This window comes from Solanum lycopersicum, chromosome 8 (assembly GCF_036512215.1).
Source record: "Solanum lycopersicum chromosome 8, SLM_r2.1".
NCBI classification, from domain to species: domain Eukaryota; kingdom Viridiplantae; phylum Streptophyta; class Magnoliopsida; order Solanales; family Solanaceae; genus Solanum; species Solanum lycopersicum.
The window spans coordinates 9,556,239-9,564,321 of record NC_090807.1 but is presented as its reverse complement, the minus strand read 5'-3'; the positions used below and the strand labels follow the sequence as shown (position 1 = coordinate 9,564,321).

General features: G+C 30.2%; 1 long non-coding RNA gene across 2 annotated transcripts; it reads right to left on the bottom strand.

The window, feature by feature from the left end:
• Positions 1 to 326: 326 nt before the first annotated feature.
• On the bottom strand, positions 327 to 4,661 carry LOC104648661 (uncharacterized). 2 transcript variants are annotated; one of them, XR_742651.4, is made up of 2 exons: positions 4,451 to 4,661; positions 327 to 534 (listed from the first exon to the last, which is right to left on the bottom strand). It is a non-coding gene; the product is annotated as an uncharacterized lncRNA (long non-coding RNA). The 2 variants fall into 2 exon arrangements; XR_742652.3 differs by having other exon boundaries at positions 4,360 to 4,599.
• Positions 4,662 to 8,083: the final 3,422 nt, after the last annotated feature.

Sequence of the window (8,083 nt, the reverse complement as noted above, 5' to 3'; positions counted from 1 at the left end):
AACTCAAGAACTCGGAACTCGATGATACTACTCTTCTAAAAAATATTCAATTTATAAGGTTCATGTTAAAATATAGACATGAACAAATTAACTCAAGAATCTTAATGCATAACATATAGATAAAAAAATTTTATTTAACCTTGGATTGTAGCAAAATTGGTTGCCTTGAAAAGTAGATTCAAGTACCTTTAATTTGATCAGTTATAGGTCTATAACCTGTCACGAACCAATCCATCAGATCGTGTGGGCACCTACTCTAATACTTATGTAGGAGAACCCTCATAACACAACAACTAGAAACCATGCGGAATTTAAATAAAATGAACTCAAGCTAAGGAAGTTTAAGAATTAACTCATTCAAAATACAACTTTACTAAATTAAAAAAAAATAGTTTACCAATACAAGAGCCACTTAGGGAATAATAGGGTCAGTTAAATAAAGGATACAACTTCACCATACGGATAGAAAAGTCAAAGCTGCTGGAGGATTTCTTCGTCTTCACCTGAGGAAACTTCACCATTCCTGCATCCAGACTATATCAAAAGATATAGCAAGAGTAGTATCAGTACAACCACACGTGCTAGTAGGAATCATCGGTAAACCTGACACCACCTCATAATATATGAACTGAATAGTAAAAGATCATGTCTAGACCCATCGCTTCTCCAACCTTAGCTTGTTCTTAGAACTCCATCCAATTACCAACTATCTTTTCACTACGAGATTATAACCTAAATACGCCAACCACCTTGTATACCACAAGTACTGCTACCACACTTAAGACTCCATTAGTTCATAGCTTAACTATACTATCCATATTGTATACTACAAGTACCACTACCACCCTTAAGGTTCTATTAGATCATAGCATAAACATACTAGCCACATTGAATACTACAAGTACCACTACCACCCTTAAGGTTCCATTAGATCATAGCTTCAACTACTAACAATATTGTATACCACAAGTACCACTACCACCCCTAAGGTTCCATTAGATCATAGCTTAAACATACTGCCCACATTGTATAATACAAGTATCACTACCACCCTTCATGTTCCATTAGATCATAAATTAAAAAAATCATCATATAGATACATATACACACCTCACGATATTGAGCATTACATATTAACCATATGCATTTTATCACAAGTAGTTGGCCCTCTCAGTGGACCCAAAGTCGAACTGTTAGCATGTCGAAACGTGGCAATTTGATCCAAGTTTTATGCCAGAACGTGAAAACCGATCCTACTTTGTATATTAGAAAGTGGTAGGATCCCAGTTAGTATGGCAGAACGTGACAGTCGATCCAGTTAGTTTGTCGGAACTTGGGTATGCCGGAACGTGGCAATCCGATCAAAATCAGACATCAAAATCAACATCTAAGCAACACTTTCATAGCATCGATAATTCACATATCTCGTTTCGATATCAAAGACCATTATCAGAACATGCATACATATACAAGTATCACAGCAAAGCAAAACAAATGTATATCACCCCACCATAGGATCATAGCCATCACCTAGTCACATGCTTAAATACGTATAGGTTCCCTCAATTTCTTCTTACGGAATTAACAAGTCCAATCTCAGTTCTTCGTAAAGTTTTCTTACTAGTTTTTCCTTAAACTAACTACAACTCTTTATTACAATTATCACAATAACGTTCAAAGATAGTATATTTCAAAAATCCTTCCTCCTACCGGCACCATTACTTAACACAAAACCCGTTCAAAGACACAATTAAGAACCTCGACCGCTTACAGTCTCAACACGATACTAACCCCACAAACATTGAATTAAGCAACTTTTCACGAAATCACTCATGCACAAAGGTCTACACGTATCTGATACTGTTGGATTCATATATTACAAAATAAACATAGACTTACGACTACTCAAACATAAAAACCTAACCTACCTGAGCGCCAAGCAATTTTAATAGGTTTTAGTTCTGTTTTCCAACTCTTTTAGATTTGCTACGGTGAATTTGGTCACGAACTCGCAAGATTTCACCATCTCTATGCTAAAAGCTCCTTCTCCTTCTTTTCCAACTTGAACTAATTATTTTGAGGTTTCTAGGGTAATTTACGACCTATTGGGTATTCTAGAAAGATTAAAAAATAAGTTATTTTTTGTAATTACAGTTCTGCCTCGCCGATCCCTCTATAGCGGAGTAAGTTGTTGTTGTAGCGCTCCGCATCAGCGGCATCTATCCCGTTGTAGCATGACAGAGCCCAAATTTTTCGCTGAGTTCTGCTCTTCTCAGATAACGACGGTTCGGGTCTTTCCATAACTCTTTGTATTCTAAAAGATATGGTCATTTGAAGTTAACTTAAGTAAAATCTTACATTAAAACTTAATCGGTAAGGAAACTTTAAACTCAACTTTGTTCCTGGATTTTTTGGTGACCTTCATTGACATCCAAAATCATTCTCATACCACATTATTTACCTTTACATATATTATAATTTTAAGAATAACCCGATAAGACCTTATATGCAATTAAAGAATAGTTAAGGGCTTATCTTAGATTGAGGTTTTACAATAGCTGCATTAGGAACATTCCAATCTAATTTAATATTCATTAATCTAAGCGCAACTAACAAGGTAAAATGCGGACTCCCTTCATATAATGGACGACTAGACTTTTCTAATTGATCATAGAAGCTTCTTGCTTCTTCATTAGGAGCTTCATCAAAATATTGTTAGGGTTTCATCCCACCTTGAACTCCAAAAGCTTTATTGATCATTTCATGAACCATATCATGTTCAATTCTATCGTCATGTTCAAACCTAATTTGTCCATGTGGTACAAGTATATTATATTCATCCACGGGCATTGAATTATAAAACATATCATTCAATCCATCTATTTCTTCATGAGAAATTCATACAAAATATTTAAGTTTCAATCAATTACTGTACAAATGAACGATGATTGTATCTGGATTAAAAAAATTAAGCACCTACATTCACTACAAGGACACCTAACTAATCCATTATTCTTGAAAATATCCATTGTCATTGTATGTATAATTAAAACCTCTAACACTGTCAATAAGCTCAGTTTTAAAACCACCACTAGTTTTATAATACATATTATACATTCACAAACGATGATCTATCTAAAAATATATAAATATTCAATCATACATTAAATAATTTAACTACATTAAACTAATTTATTTATATTGTTAATGCATATTTATAATTACTCCTAGTTAGTTCATAAATATTACATTTCAAGATCTACAAAGTCTAAGATTTTAAATAATTAATTATATTTCTAATTAAATTCAGGTTATTATAAATTAAGTTCAAAGTTCTAATTAAGTTCATATATATTAAGGTCGGTAAGATTTTAAGTACTTAAAATTTTAAATTAAGTTCTAAGTTCTAATAAGATCAACTTTATATTTCAAGATTTCAAGTTCATATTTCCCAATTAAGTTCAAGTTATTATAAATTAAGTTCAAATATATCAAGTTCCATAAGATTTCAGTTAATTCAAACTTCAAATTAAATTCAATGCTCTAATTAAGTTCAAGCTCAATTAATTAAGTTCATAAAGACTACAGTTTAAGTATCAAGATTTCCATAGTTCAAACCTAATAAATTCATAAATTCTACAATACAAAATTTCTATAGTTCACAACTTAAAGTTCTAAAATCTTATAATAATTCAAAATTTCTGAAGTTCACAGCCTAGAGTTTTAAGATCCTACAATAATTCAAGATTTCTAAAGTTCACAACCTAAAATTCTGAAATCCAAAAATTTAAGTATTTAAAGATCATAATCTAATAAAGCTCTAAAACCCAAAAATTTAAGTTCGTATCTAATTTCTTAAATATAAATATAAATATATATATATATATATATATATATATATATATATATATATATATATATATTAACTATTACAATCGAAGAATTTCTATGTTGTAAAATTCAACTAATCTAATTATAACTTTCATATACTATTCGTCAATTCTTATTTCAAATATTTACACCGTTCACTAACCCTCAATCCACTTTAATTACTAATTCAAAAAAAAAAAAAAAAAAAAACTCATCAATATATATTCATCATGACATTCAAACATTCATCTTATATACTCAAAACAATTCAATTACTAACTTATAACCTCAAATTAACACTTCACTAATTAACAATCAATCAAATTTAAAAAAATCCAAATTCATAATCAAATTCAAACTAGTCCTAAAATTAAAAAATTCCTAATTCATTCATTATCCAACAATCAACAATTCTAACTAACTATCAATAAAACAAAAATTCAATAAACTAACATAATCAAATATAACTAGAATCGATGAAGCACCAACCTTAAAGCATTGGCGGGTGAGGGGGAGGTGTAGTTTAGATCTTTAGAGACAAGGAATAATCAAATATAACTAGAATTGATGAAGCACTAACCTTTAAGCATTGGCGGGTTTGTGGGGGGGGGGGGGGGGTAGTTTTAGATCTTTAGAGACAACGAAGAGAGGAAAAGAGAGAGGATGAGGGAAAGAGAAAATAAGGGAATTTGTATTTGGTCTCCCACATATTTTAGAAAAACGATCGATAGAGTCTCTTCGTTTGTCGCTTTATTAGAAATATTTGATCAATATTTTGATTTAAAAGCGACGGACTACATAACAATGTCCGTCGCTTTTTTAAAGTGCTTAACCAAATTACAATTACTCAAAAACGATGGACAATATGGTTATTATTTTATTTAAAAATTTATTATTTAATAAAAAGTGACAGACGATTTCTATACTTCTATTAATCAAACAATTGATAATTTTATATTTTTTATGAAAAAATCCATCAAACAAAGCAGCGGATTAAGAGATTTCGTCCGTAGTTTTTATTATTTTGTAAAATAAAGTGATAAATAACATCGTTTTTCTGAACGACATCATCCGTCGCTTTTCTGTTCGTTGTTTTCATGCGTACAATTTAGTAGTGCAATTTAATAGAATGGAATAAATGCAAATCATTCATCAAGACGACCACGCACATTGGCATAGTTGATCATTTGAGTGTTATACGCATTAATTAAATTAAATACTATTGTTCATAATGTTTTCCTAATTCCCTTGGATCCCCACAAAGAAAAAACAGAAAGCTAACTTAAAAATATTCTCTGTCATGGTGTCTTGTGATCTATCTCCATGTGCATCACCAATGTTCTCATGTGAAAGATCCAAGAGGTATAGTATAGCAGTTAAGATGTTGAGTAGGATTTTAATGTTTGATAGCGAGTCATTTTTTGGATATCCATACGATTTCTGTTGTATGTGATCACAAATATGTTTATTTATCACGTTCAATATTTGACATGAATGTACGTGACATTCCTTCCCCCGCCCACAATCATAACAGCATTTAGTGGCATTTATTTAGCGGTAATAGTAAATATAAGTTTGAGTAGAGGCGTCTATATGAGTTGACTCACTCTATCTAAATTAACTTACTCAGGCTTTAAATTGATGGAACAAGCTGGCTGACCCATTTATTTTTGTGGCCATAAAAAAGGTCAGTTCAACCCACGATTATGTGGCTACAAGCTATGCCGGATTAGCTTATTTTTTACAACAAAATTGATCATTTTTTCATATGTATATATATTGACAAGAGAATTTTACATAGAATTAGTTTACTACTTGATAATCAAATCTACAAATAAAATTATCTTTATAGTACTTATTAAGTTTGATTTCAAATAAAAGTATAAATAGCTAAATAGAAATATTAATTTAATTTTTTTTCTAATGATCATAATAAAACACAAAAGATATGACAAATATTCCATACGGTACGTGGAGTAATTATCTAGAAATTTTAGAAAAAATTATTTTATGTATTACATATTTTATAAATTTAATTTGTAATTTAATTTCAATACTTAAAACATTAAATCGATTTGAGTTTTGACTCTTGTTATTTTTAATACTTTTATTTTATTTTTATTTTTAATACTTTTATTTTATTTTTATTTTTAATTAATTTTTATTTTGCCCATGGATCAATCATATTCATATTTCTCAAGCCACACAAATTAATATGTTTATTTAGGTCAGGCAAAAAAAATCTTTAATGAGCTCCGAAAATCATAGCTCAGCTCTCAAATCACGGTTTAGATCCTTATGGCCTAACCCATATTAATGACTCGAATTTTTATAATCAACGCATATATTTAAAGTATTTAGCGACTTTGGATGACCGTTAAATATTTGTATAATAAATATTATGGCTGAAAAAAATATCTATTGCCACTAAATATATCTTTTGTCATAGTGCACCTCTCTAGAAAACATTACATCCCGTAGGGACCTTATTGTTGCCTAGTATCTTTCAGTATTGGGCTGTCCATTTAATTCTCCATTGTCATCAAGAGACACAAAATAAACATATTTTTGACTCATAATTACGTAGATGAACATGGATAAAGACACAAAAGAAACATATTTGTTTTTGTAAATTTGTATTGATTAATTGGATGAATATTGCTTTCATGTCAAACATCTTGTGGAAGAGTCATACATAGGGTCAGCAAGTTAACAATATTCTGAACATTATAGATGTTTGCCATCATTTTTTTGTCCCCTTCACAACCTAGCCATATTGACTTGTCAAATTAATTTTGCCTTTGGTTTTTTGATTAATTCAGGAGGTGCTTAAAATCACTTTAAGCATTTCTTTTTTATTGTTTGAATAATTAAAAAACCCGTGTTTAGTGACTTAGTTTTAAGTTAAAAAGACAAAAATAAATTAAAAAATTATATATGCAAAGTTATAAGCTTATCCAAATAGACTCTTTTTTTAAACATGTCTATTACAAATTATGTAGAAAAGGGGCATGCATAGTGATGGATCTGTAAGAGTTAGTATTTCAATTAATTTTGAAACAAATTCATCCATTTTGAAATAACAAATACATGAATGTGAGTTGTAACATTCATTTATTTTAATTCTATGTTACAAACATTTGCAAGAAGTTTTTTTTTTTAATTCTACGTTATGGATTTTTGAAAAACAAGTTTTTTGTTTCCAATTCATGAACCTAATAAATTCTATTAATTAAAAATCTTTTTTTGCAAAAACTTTTTATCCTATAAATTGAGTTTCCTTTGGTTGAAAAAGAAAAACATTCAAACAAAAGTACTTTCCCTTGAAAACACTTGTGAGACATTGATCAAAAGGTGAAATCACCAATTCAAAAATAGAAGAGTAACATTCTTGAATGCTACTTGTTTTGTGGCTTAGTTGAATCCCAAAGATAGAGTTTTTATTTATTCTTCCGATTGCTTGTGGAAGAGACTCCAACTATCTTCAAGAAACGTATTAACGTGCCTCTAAGCCAAGCAAGTTTTATTTTGTATTCCTTGTAATTTTATCATTCTTGTTCATTTGTTCTAACAATTTGAAGATAGTTGTCTCTATGACATCCACATCAATAACGAACAATGTTCCATCTTTGACTAATCCTAATTTTGAAATATTTGATGGAAAAGACTTTTCTAGATGGCGTGGAAAGATGGAATTCTTTTTAAGACGATTAAAGTTAGCGTATGTTCTTGAGAAACCTTGTCCTGAGGCTCCTAGTTCTGAGGTAGCAACGGACGAGACTACTTTAATTAAAGAACAAATTGCCAAATGGCAAGATGATTATTACTTATGCAAGAATTATATTCTTGGAGAAATGTCCAACAAATATTATGATCAATATTATATTAAGTGTAAATTTGCTAAAGAGATTTGGGATACTCTTAAAGCTATTCATTTAGCAGAAGCGAGTTCAAAGAAATTTCTTGTTTCAAATTATATGGAGTTCAAAATGGTTGATGACAAGTCAATCACTGAACAAGTACAAGAATTTCAACTTATAGCTAAAAAAATTGTTATAACTGGAATTGCTCTTGATGAAAACTTTCATGTTGGTGCGATTGTCTCAAAACTTCCTCCATCTTGGAAAGAGTACAGAAGTAAACTCTTACACAAGAAGGAAGATTTGACTCTTGAACAATTATTGCAACACCTGCAAATTGAACAAGAGACACG